The sequence below is a fragment of the Eubalaena glacialis genome, chromosome 5, assembly GCF_028564815.1.
Source record: "Eubalaena glacialis isolate mEubGla1 chromosome 5, mEubGla1.1.hap2.+ XY, whole genome shotgun sequence".
NCBI lineage: Eukaryota > Metazoa > Chordata > Mammalia > Artiodactyla > Balaenidae > Eubalaena > Eubalaena glacialis.
The window spans coordinates 75,744,653-75,757,245 of NC_083720.1; the positions used below are offsets into that span (position 1 = coordinate 75,744,653).

Below are 12,593 nucleotides of genomic sequence, written 5' to 3' on the forward strand. Positions count from 1 at the left end.
CATTGTTAGGTTAAATTTGGATCTATCCCTCCTTCCTTTTCCCAGGAGTCTGGGCTTGTAGACTTTGGGAAGGGAACTAACTTTATTACATTTAATTTTCACAGTAATACTACATTCTAGACATTCATTCTTCATTCATTCACTTATTCAAAAAAAATTGTTAAACACTGTTAAGGATGAGAAGAGTCTCTGTTTCCAGGAACCCATAATCAATGGAGAAGCAGAGTTAAAGACAAAGGATTAAAGCACAAGTGGAAATTACTGGGTGCTTGTGCAGTTGCAGGAAAGAGGAAGGTCAGCTTGTTTCTTCTCATGTAAAGGCTTTAAGTTGTTAAAGAGTTCTGCCCAAGTTCACCCAGCTAGTAAATGACGGGGCTGACACTGGGGTGCAGATCTGCTTACTTTAGAGCCTGTAGCTTTCCCAGGCTCCACATAGCCTCGCCTTGGCCCTTAGCCAAGAAGGGGGCTCATGGGAACAGGGTCTTGTCCTGCTTCTAGATTCTGTGTGTGTCACTCCAGAGAACCTGAGGCTTCTTACGCCTTAACAATTTTCACGAATGTAGAGGCGGGTTCTCTGAGTGGGTAGAAAAACTAGCAACTTCTCAAATGTGGTCTCAGAGTTTCATGCCCACAGTCAGCACTGGCTGGCACCTTGAGAAGAACTTGAAAAAGACCTGTGCTCTCAGGTGACAGTAACATCTGTAGATATTTAGACGAGTTGAAATTCCTTTAAAGAGGAGTTGACGACTTCGGTAAACCTTAGTTAAAATCCTCACCTCAAACTTCATAAGCTTTTTCAGTGTTGTATAATTTAAATCCCACTTAATTCTATTTTTTGTATACTCAGTCCTCAGTGAAGAAGACCATATGACCATTCTCTTCACAAACCCTCCATATACTTGCTGCCTTTTATGTTGTCTAATGGAGTGTTCTGTCTAGGCCTAAGAGCCCAACTTCTTCAAACTTTTTCCTGAGAAAGTTGAAAGTTCATAATAACTAGTAACGTACAGTGACTCACAGATACACACACACAAAATGGCCCAATAGGGTTCCATCAAGAACGGCTCACAGGGCTTCCCTGGTGGCGCAGTGGTTAAGAATCTGCCTGCCAATGCAGGGGACACGGGTTTGAGCCCTGGTCCAGGAAGATCCCACATGCCACGGAGTAACTAAGCCTGTGCACCACAACTACTGAGCCTGCGCTCTAGAGCCCGCGAGCCACAACTACTGAAGCCCGTGCGCCTAGAGCCCGTGCTCCGCAACAAAAGCAGCCACCGCAATGAGAAGCCCGCGCACCGCAACGAAGAGTAGCCCCCGCTCGCCGCAACTAGAGAAAACCGTGCACAGCAACGAAGACCCAACACAGCCAAAAAGAAATAAATAAAATAAATAAATTTATAAAAAAAAAAAAACAAAAAAAAAACACGGCCCAATAAAGGATGGAGTGGAAAAGGCAAAAGCAAGAGGGGAATCAACGTTGCTGGTTCCTTCGGGTGTGATAAGCACAGAAGAAGCTAACTTTCTAGATAGGGAAGTGTTTTCCTTCCCACTGAACTTCTGCTTCCATCCAAGAGAGGGCAGGTTCTCAAAAACGGGGATCATTGCCAAGAATCCTGTCCTTCAGTTCTCCTAAGTCAAAGAATATAAGAAGGGATATCAGGAAAACCACTCACCATTAATGTGGAGACAGCTCTTGGTCTGACTCTGACTAACAGAGTCTCAGCAAAGGGAAGTTCGTTTGTCTGTTCTCAGATCATGAGCAGGTGAAGATGCTCCTCTCAGCTCGGACAATGAACCTGGATGGTTGCCTCTCTTTTCAGCCCTTCTTAGAGCTGAATTTCCCTGGGCACCTGCCACTACTCCATGATGAGGTGCCTGGAGTAAACAAGGGCACTTCCCGGTGGTCGTGAAGCCATAGCAAGGTGGAGCAGTGAACATGGATTCCGGTGATGTGGACGAAGGCATCTCCATGGCCAGTTCTGGTAACTCTGGCTCCAGGAGCTGCCAGCACCTCCCAAGTTCAGCGTGGAAGCTGCACTTCCAGTCGAAGTTTAGATTATCACAGAGTAATGAATACTTTCCCCTCCTACTCTCCCTCGCCAGTTATGAGAATGTGGGGTTGTTGTCATCATAAACCTTTCCTGGAGTCCCCCATTACTGGGTGGCTCAGCTAATCCTGCATTGGAAATGTTGACCTCAACTGCAACCAAGGCGCCAAAGTGCAGACAGCAGGAGCTCATTCTCCCTGGGGTATGAGACTGTCTGAAAGATGCCTGCATTTTATTTTCAAATCCATTCAGCTCAGTTCGATGAACATTTGCAGAGAGTTAAGAGCTAGGAGCAGTGTTATAAACCGGCCTGGGTAATAGAGGCCCCAGATCTCCAGGTTCTCTGTTTGTACTGCCATAATTGAGGCTTTGTCAATGTCAGTACCGGCCATCAGCCTAGGGCGGCGAGGCTGGTCTTCTCAGCTCAGCCTGTCCCCCTGAAGTGGCATGATCCACGTGGCAAGGGAGAGGCTGGCCTTCAGTCCTTTCTCCCACTTTCTCTGAGTCGCCCCAGGAGGTGGAGTGGAAGTACGGCTTTGACAAGTCCTGCCACGGGTGTATTCCCACCTCTGTGTTGGGTCACTCTCACTAAAGTGTCTCCCCAGGGTGGCCAGTCCTTTTACATGATTTGGCTGCACTTGGATCAGCACTGTTCATGTTCCATCCGCCCACCTATAAACTCGCAGCTGTGACTATGGAGTGTGTGAGGCAGCAAGCCAGGTGTACCTCAGGATGCTTGTTCTTCGATGTCATATAGCTGTGCAGTTTTGGCAGAGGGGAGAGCAGTCATGCTGGGCATGTCCCCTCCTCATCTCTGCCCCAAGGGGATGCTGCACACACCAACTCCTTTGAACTTGAAGGTGGAAGAAGACCTGTGAGTCTTCTGATCTACCCTGTACCCATCTGAAGGTAGCATCGTCTCCAGAATAAAGGAACCAGGAACCACATGCCAGAGGTCACCAGCAGGTCAGTCCCAAGTGCTAGTCATCTCAAAGCCAAACGTGCTAAACTGATTGCCATTATTTCTTCCTGCCCCCATCCCCTCTCCTACAAATCTCCTTGTTCTATAGAAACGGTATACTACCTACCCTCTTCATCCCTGCTTAAATGGAAAGAGGAACATAGTGAGAAAGAGTAATCAGGGTCTGTCAATGCGCCTGCCCAAAGTAATGGAAATGAAGTTACCCTCTGTAATGATCCAAGGATGGATTGACCCAAATGTAACAAGCGAGCTCTGCTGTCTATGATCTTGACACCGCCATTAGGAGTTAGTCTGGGTCCTGTGAGAAACAGATGCCAGGATGAGGTTAAGCACACAAGGACTTAATTAGGGAAGATACCTGTGTGAGCGACAACAGGACAGGAGCTGAGAAAGGTTGGGAAAGCACATGGAAAAGCTTAATCATGTGTTTGTTGAATGAATGGGTGGATGGATGGATGAATGTATGAATGAATGGGCAAAGTATAGTTTGGAAAGGGAAGGAGAAAGGAAGCATCTGGGTACAAAATGATGTGAATTAGCAGAGTTGCTATTAAGTTATAGGCAGGGTAGATATTCAGCTGGGGCTGTACTGGGTGTTTACTCCTGACATCTCTTCTGATTGTTCAGGTCTATTCAGACTGGTTGATGCCCGTGCGGTACTGATTGTTAAATATTTTGAAAATCATCCCTAGTTACATGGACTATCATATCGCCTAGAATATTTGGTGATGTTTTCACAAACGGAAAGTTACTTATTTCTGATGGCCATTCCACTGCAACATGGAGCCACCACACATATTAACAATTCTCGCAGATGGTGGTGGTGCCATAATCAGGGGAGCCACCCAGATCCATTTGTTGTTCTGTGACTCTGATGGAGGGCAATTTATCAAATTGAGGCTATGTCCATTCCAAGTTTCTGAGGAGCTGCTGATTTTTGCTCTACTCTCCCTAGGAAAGAATTTATATTACTTCCCCCCCACCACCCCGCCCCAGTAAAAATATACCAGCAACCAACGCTTGTGGACTTCTTTGTTCTCTTACCATAAGCACAGGACAGCCTCCTTAAACTGGAGAGTATTTGAAGAAAAAATAAACTGAGACCAAATGAAATGTGACCTGTTATTAAAGTTTTTATACTGACAACATGCTGAAGTAATGGGAATACCTGGGGGGCAAACTGATGAAATGTCTAGACTTAAAAGCCAGGTTGACAAGAAGCAGAAGTGACAGATCCCATGAGGATGTGGGAGTTGGAGACAGGGAGGAGCAAGAGAAGGGAACCCAGGAGCCCCGGAGATTGTACCAAGGACTCTGAACTCTCACGGGCGGTGGTATTGGGGTTTAGGCCAAGTTGAACTAGAGCTCCAAAGAGTATATAAGGGGGTACACCTGGTATCTGGGGTGTACTTAGGCTGGCTGGATTTGTTGTTTCTTGTAACCAGAAATGAATTATGACTATCAGTCCAAAGTCAGAGACAGACTAATTTGGCTTTCATATAATTCTCCAAGACTGAAAATCTGTGCCCATGTCTGGGATGGGGCTGAACCGCTTGGGTGGGAATAGCAGGTCACAGGTCACCAAGAAAAGAGCAATGCAGGAGCAGGAAACTGGAAAAGATGATGCTTTGGAGATATAGAATTCTGAGGGAAGTGACACGCTTTCTTACGTGCATTTAAACTCCCCTTCCAGGGTAATAGAGTGGTTTCATTTTCTGACACAGGGCACAAGCTCTCTTTCTCTCAGAGTTCTAGTCATTGCTTCTCTCCTGCGTGGTAATGCCTTCACCCACCCACCGAAACACACACTGTCAGTAGCCCTGAGTCTGCACTGTCCCTCTCCTCACCTTTGGAAATGGCCCCTTTTCATAAGCTGTTTTCAATGACTGGATTTGACTACAGCACCTGTTTGCCACCCAGATTGATACAGTGACCCAAAGTCACACACAGCCCTCTTCTTTCCTCTGTACCAAAGGTCTGCAGGAAAGAATAGTTAAAAATCGCTGCCTCTTTTTGTGGCAGGTGAAGACAGAAATGAGTTTAGGACTGGGCAGCGGAAAACTCAAGGAATTTAGACTGGAGATATCCCACCTCAGATATTGATCAAACTTGTGAAAATTAGGAAAAAGAAAAAGCTTATAAAATAAAATCAAACCAATCATAAACGAATTGGAGAGAAGAAGTAGAATTAAGCATATCCACCATCATGAAGAACATGGCATTTCCTCGTCACTCCATCAAAACCGCACACCCTCAGCCAAGGTACCAATGACGTCCTGTTGCCAGATCCATGCCGATTCTCAGTCCTCATCTACGACTTTTCCCTTTCACTCTACTCCAGCCACACTGGCTTCCTGGCTTTTCCTCGTACACAGCAAGCATACCTCCTCCTTACAACTTGGTATTGGCTGTTCTTCCTGCTTGGAACACTTCCAGGTTCCAGGTGTCCACATGGACTGCTTCCTCCCTCCTTTAATTCGGACTTAAATGTCACCATCTCAGTGGGGTCTATCATGACCACTCTATTTATAATTACAAACTCCTCCCCCTTGTACTCCCAATCTTACATACCCTGCTCTACTTTTACTTTTTTCCACATCATTATCACTTCTAACACGTTATGTTAATTGCTTATTTATTATGTGTATTGTTTATTGTCTGTCTCCTCCCATAAAATTTCTTGAGATCAGGGATCTTTGTTTTTTACACCAATGTCCAGATATAGTCTAAGACATAGTAGGCGCTCAATAAATATTTGCGGAATAAGTAAATTTCAGAGACTTTCAAACACAAAGTTTAACTAAATGCTGTTAACGTGATGAAACAAGGGCAGGAAAAGAGGCAAATGAAAAGATAAAAAGACCTGAAGTAGCGTATTAACATCAGAAAAGGTAAAATTTAAGTTTAAAATCACTAAACAGGACCAAAAAAAGATATTCCATTATGATAAAAGATACTTTTTATAAAGAAGGTATAACAGTCATAATCCCATTTGCATCAAACACCAAAGTATGCATCAAACGTTAAACATCTAACTATAAACCAAACACTTTTAGAAATATAACAACAACTTGATTTTTAAGAAACACAGTTCTGGTGGATAACTTTAGGATGCCATTAGAATGACCTTGGAATTGTGAACACAAAATCAGACAAGACAGAAGAGATGCGCAAAAATAACGTGAGGTAATGTAATGATCTATAAGAGTTGTTGAAAGGATCTAAAAATACTTGAGAATAGAATCAAGTAACAAAAAGATGAACAGGCTGTAAACAAGTGCTAAAACAACTTCTCTCTCCTCACATACTCATCAGAGAATTAAGGGAGAATCCAAGGAACCTGGATCACAAGATCACTGCAAGACTTGGAGTCTCCATTAGCCTAGTGAAGTGGAAGCTGCCAGGTCAGTTATGGTCTATGACCAGAACTTGTATAGCATAACTTCTCCCATATTCTAATGGTAGAAAGAGTCACAAGGCCACCCAGATTCAAAGGGATGAAAAAATACTTTCTATATCATGACGGGAAGTGTCAAGGTCACATTGAAGAGCATATGGGATGGGAATTGTGGTGTGGTAGCCATTTTGGAAAATACAATCTACTACAATAGATAATTGGAATACTTAAAAAGAAATTTTAATATATTATCTTTACAATTTACCATGCAGTTGAACATGTTAAAAAATTTAATAAGTTAAGTTATAAAAGTACCCTAAGAAGGAATTATATATATGTGTGTGTGTGTGTGTATATATATATATATTTTTTTTTTTTTGCTAGATTTATAAATTAAATAATAATGTTTTTAAATTACACTTAAAATCTAAGTAGGTGGATTCTTCTTAGAATATAAAAAACTAGAAAGAACATCACTCACACCCTAAGAAAAAGTAGAATAATCTACAAAATCATAACTCTTCTGGGGTTCGTTAGTGATCTGAAGTTGTAGGGCAACCAGCTAGCCTGAAATCTAAGAGAAGATAGGCACTTCCAAGGAAAAAATATGAGTACTAGCTAATCTGAAGCAGAGCATGGGAAGAAGGCAAATCTGCCTTGAAAGCAAGTAAGAAAAATTCAGCTAAAATCTGTAGTAAATTTCTAAAGTCAAGTTTGGGCTATCATGAGAGTATAGGCACCCTGGGAGTCACAGGTAAAAAGAGGAGTCATACCTAATCAGAGGCTCTTCTCCACAGACCTCCTGAGAAAGACTGGTGCAGGGTAGAAGGTGGGAGAAACGCTTCCTCATGGATCAGGCCTGTGGAAGGAAGATAAGAAAGATCAGACTTCTCGTCAGAAAGGAATAAAGCCTAAGGCAATGGGGGAACATCTTTAAAATGCTGGAAGGGAAAAACTGTCAACCCCACATTCTACACCCAGTGAAAGAGCCTTGCAAATATGAAGTGAAATTCAGACTTTTTCAGATAAACAAAGACCTAGATCATTTATTACTAATAGACATGAACTACAAGAAATCTTAAAGGGATTTCTTTAGCGAGAAGGAACATGATTTGAGACAGAAACTTGGATTAACACAAAAAATGAATGGCACTGGAAATTGTATGAATGAATGGACTGTGGAACTCAGTACACTTAACATCATTTTGGGAGCACATCTGTAATCCAATGTGATTATACAGGCTACTTAATTTGCCTGAACTGCTCTGAAGGAAATTCAGCATTCTAAAGTATAATGAGAATGGTTATTTATGTACTATTTGGGGGAAAAGGCAACTTAGTTAAGGAAGAATGAGATTGGGACTAAGTTTATTAAAGGGCAAAGAAATTTTAATTTGTGTGGTCAAATGTTAAAAAAAAAATGTAATGGAGATAAGAAAAATTCAAGGAAGTAAAATGAGCATTGAAAATCTAAAGAAAAGAAGGATTACATTTAAAAATCTATCACTTTAATAATTTAAAACTTAAATTAAAAGAAAATAGTACCAAAATAATGTTCTGACACACGAGCCATCCTCAAAAACACCAAAAAACTTATACTAACCCAATATATCTCTTTGACTGTATTGGACAATTCTGGAGAAAGAAGGAAATAAGGACATAGATGAATTGACTAATTCTTTTTGTTTACAAACAATTAATTATATAGCATTTGGTATGTGCTAATTTCTATTCTAAGTACTTTATGAATATTAAATAATTTAATCCTCACAAAGACCCTATGAGGCAGATACTATTATTTACATCTTACAAATGTGGTCAAGGTCACATGGTAAGTTCAAGATTGAAAATAAACATATTTTCCCTAAAGTCTTTGCTTTTAATCTCTGTGCCATACTGCTTCCCAATACAATAATTGAACAAAACCCTACATTTCAAATAAAGATAATTTTCATTACTTTTTATATGCCTGCAGAACACTTATAAAGACTGATCATGTAGCTGGCTACAAAGAAAACTTCTAAAATTCAAAAAATAAAGATTTTATAGGTTATATTATCTGATCCTAATTCAATGAATAAGAAAAAAAATTATGAAAAGATGACCAAAAACTGTCTACTTGAAAATTAAGAAATACTTAGAAAATATTTGGCTTAAAGAAGAATCAAAAGGGAAATTACCAACCATCTTGAAAGCTATGAAAAGGCAACCTTTGTAAAATCCTCTAAGACTCTATGAAATTATACTAGAAAAATTTTACAGCCAAAAGGGCTTCCTTGTGAAAGAATAAATATGAGAAGTAAAGAAACTAAATCCACATTCTAAGAAATGAGAAAAAGAACAATAAAGAGTGATTATAAAGGTAAAATCTCAAATTAATATAATAGAAAGGAAAAAAGTAGTTGAATACATAAATAAATTTAAAATCTTGTTGTATTAAAAATCTATACATTTGATAAACAACCTAATTTTTTAAAAGGAGATAAAGCAAAACTATAAAAGATCAGGAAGTAGAAAGAACAGATATTAAAATGACTAAACATATTAAAAGAAAATATAACTTGAAACTTCATGGCAACAAATTTGAAAACTGGAAAAAACATTGGAAAGGAAGAGGAAAAATGATCTATTTTTGCAGATGATATGATTGTAAACCTAGAAAACCCAAAGGCATCGGTAAAAATCCCCTAGAATTAAGCAGAGAATTTTGTAAAGTAGATGGATCCAAAAATATGCCAAAAAAAAAAAAAAAAATCATTAGCTTTTCTCTACTCTAGCAATAAAATAGGAATGGAAAAAAATCATTTAAAATCAACCCCTATAGAATATTTGGATATAACAAAAAAAGGAAATAACAAAATCATACTAAAATATGTAAAAGGAGAAATGGAAAGACATGCCATATTCTTGGATGAGAAAACTCAATGCCATAAAAATGTTCCCTCAAATTGTGTATGGATTTCATGAAAACTCACAATAAGGTGGGTATTTTGGTTGTTTGTTTTTGGCAATTGGATAAAGTGATCTTAAAGTTTCTAGAAAAAAATTAAATACTAAAGAAAAGCTAAGTAATTTTAGAAAAGTAAAAATGGGTCAGAGACTTCCTCACCAGTTATTAGAGCTCTGTAGAAAGCCACTGTATTCAAATAAGTACCTTATTTGATCCCAGTTTGATTGCACATCCAAGGATATAGTACAAATATATGAGTAAAAATATAAAGCAAAGCTCTTGCGAGAAAATCTAGTAGATTATATGTACTATATTGTGCAGGAAAACTTTCCTGATCAAAACTGAGAAGTCAAAAGCTATGAGAGAAAAGATAGGCATATTTGACTCAAAAATTATAACTTTTAAAGCAAAGATATCATAAAAATATCATTGACCATAGTAGGTTTGCAGAAATACATATCGTGCAGATAGTATATTTAATTTTTATAATATACAAATATTTATTATAATTTGACAAGAGAAACAAGAACAAACCAGGGGACTTCCCTGGTGGTCCAGTGGTTAAGACTCCATGCTCCCAATGCAGGGGGCCCAGGTTGGATCCCTGGTCAGGGAACTAGATCCTGCATGCCGCAACTAAAAGATCCTGAATGCTGCAACGAACATCCCGAAGATCCCTCATGCAGCAATTAAGACTCGGTCAGCCAAATAAATAAATAAATATTAAAAAAAAAAAAAAAAAAAGAACAAGCCAGTAGGAAAATGGACAAAGTCTGTGAATGGGCAATTCACAGAAAAGCAAATCCAAATGTCTGAGAAACAAGGAAAGATCCTCAAATTCACCCAAAGTGAGGGGAATGCAAATTAACAATGAGATATCATTTTATACCTACCAAATTGTCTAAAATTTAAAAGATCTGAAACACCTCTTGCTGGCTGGGTTGTAGGAAAGGGATCACTTTCATGGTCAGAATGAAAAATGCTACAGCCTCTTGGGGAAGCAGTACGGCAATATCTACTTCAAATTTAAAATACATATACTTTTTAGGCCAGAAATCTTTTTCCTGGGAAACTCTCCAATAGAAATAAAGTCACTAGAACATAAGGGTTCATATAAAGTGTTTTTTTGGAAGGAGGGAGTTGTTTTATTTTATTTTTTTCAAATTGTCTGTGAAAGCTACAATGTTTCAAGCAATAGGGAATGGCTGAATAAACTATGGCGTAGCCTATGATAGAACAACACAGCCACCAAGAAGAATGACATAGAGTTCTGCTAATTGACAGGAGGAATTTCAGAAGGTATTGTTGACTGAGTAAAGCACAGTGCAGAAAAAAAAGGGTAATATTTTTCTATTTTTGTAAAACAATGATCAGAAAGCACCTGTGTATGTGCGCATCTTTATATGATTATATAGCCATGGGTAAAAATAGGAAAGATACATACTAGATTATTAATAAGGGTTATCTGGGTAGGTGGTGGGTTGGGAATTGATATGCTTGTAAGAGAAGAGGAGGCACCAAGCCTAAAAAAGGAAAACAAACAAAAAGACCACCCACACATGACCACACACATGTACCTATGTTTAAATCCATCACATACATGCATTTGTGAAAATGTATGAATGAGTATTGTTCAGACATAAAGAGCTCACCCGGCCAGTTCAAAGGACTCTGCCTCCCAGATAACTTCTTCCTTTCTAGGAACATTTGCTATTCCTTTTGTACCCCTGTACCAAAACATTCCCCAGGTAAGAATTTCTGATTCTGGGATTCCCATTCTTAATTGTAAGAACTACTTTCCCATGGCATAGTGTTTCATCTCAGAAACAGCGCTCAGAAAGGCTCCAACTTCCTTCTAGAAATGAATATCTTTTGGCCTTTCTACCTCTGTCCCTTCTTGTCCATACTTCCTTCTGTGAAATGACTCCCAGGTTAACCTTTGTAAGTAAAGCAAATCACACCATTTGGAGCAGCTTCTCTAGGGGGGTCGGGTCATGGGTCTTCTCTCCCCACAACAGAGAAGCCAGAAGGTGAAGGTACCTGGATAATGACCTGTTGCTCTTTAGGTCATAAGTCCAAGAACTTTAAAGTTGTCTAAGTTGTGAACTTCTTCAGGATCAAATATGAGGTAAAATATAAGAAGACAAGAAAACAAACTCGAGATACCATTGGTCAGCCCACGCTGCTGACCGCCCCCTCGGTGTTTACAGAATGTTTACTAGTTTCACAGTCTGCGCTCACATCCACCTGCTTCCCTCCGCCTCCTTGTGGTGGAGCAATTTCCTTCACTTCAAAGGAAGCTCCAGGTGCAGGGAGGACCCAAGGGGTGTGGTCCCCCCTCAGAATCTGGCTCCTCTTCTTAATGAAACATGTCCTCTCTTCATCTTATCCCAAGTTGACTTTTGGAGCTATTCCTCAATTCATTCATCTGCTTTTGAACTCTGAGAGTGAGAAAGAAATGTAGCTTTCTTTTTTCCTCAAGTCACTGACCCTAGCTTTGTCATGCCATTTCAAACTGATTAACCGCAGAAACAGGAGGGATAATGACACATGTCACTAAAGAGAAAATGACACAAGTTAAAGGAAGGCGAATAGGCTGTGGGAGATTAGTTTTAAGCCATAACTTTTGGGATGGTTTGTTAATGCAGAATTAGTTAACTGATGCTGTGTCCAACCCCTTTGCCATATGATATGCTTCTCCCAATAAGAATTAGGGACCATTTCTCCACCCCTGTGATTCTGCCTGCACTGGCCTTGGCATGCCGTGGGAGTTTCAGAGCCTAGGCATTGAGGGACTTTGCAGCTTCCACTCTTGCCCTCCTGGAACCCTGAGATGGCCATGCTGTAAAGAAGCTCAGGCAAGTCTACTGATGAATGAGAGACCTTTGGAAGAGAATGGAGGCTCTCACGAATGGCCAGCACCGACTTCCAGACATGGGAGTGAGGCCATCTTGGACCTTCCAGCTGAAGGCAGCCTCACGAGTGATCCCAGGCAAAATCTACAGAGAAGTAGCTCAACCAACCCCCAGAATTATGAGAAATAATAAACGGTTGTTGGTTTAGTCACTGAGTTTTGAAGTGGTTTATCATACAGCAATAGCTGGTTAATAGAGTGGCTTGGATGTTTTAATTGAGTATCTATCTTTTCTTTCTCTATTCTAGTGTTTCATGTATAACAGGGCTCCTTTTTCATTTTTTTCCTAAAATCTGGGAAAA

The 12,593-nt window shown here is 40.0% G+C and overlaps 1 protein-coding gene across 4 annotated transcripts in view; it reads right to left on the reverse strand.

The window, feature by feature from the left end:
* Positions 1-12,593, reverse strand: part of LNX1 (ligand of numb-protein X 1) — a 226,975-nt gene that overhangs the window by 155,429 nt on the left and 58,953 nt on the right. For 3 of the 4 annotated variants that reach the window (XM_061192269.1, XM_061192270.1, XM_061192268.1), the window contains exon 2: positions 7,201-7,286. The exons of the other annotated variant lie outside the window; for it this stretch is intronic. The gene's annotated coding sequence lies outside the window, so the exon portion shown is untranslated. The remainder of the gene's footprint in view (positions 1-7,200; positions 7,287-12,593) is intronic. 4 annotated transcript variants of the gene reach the window in all.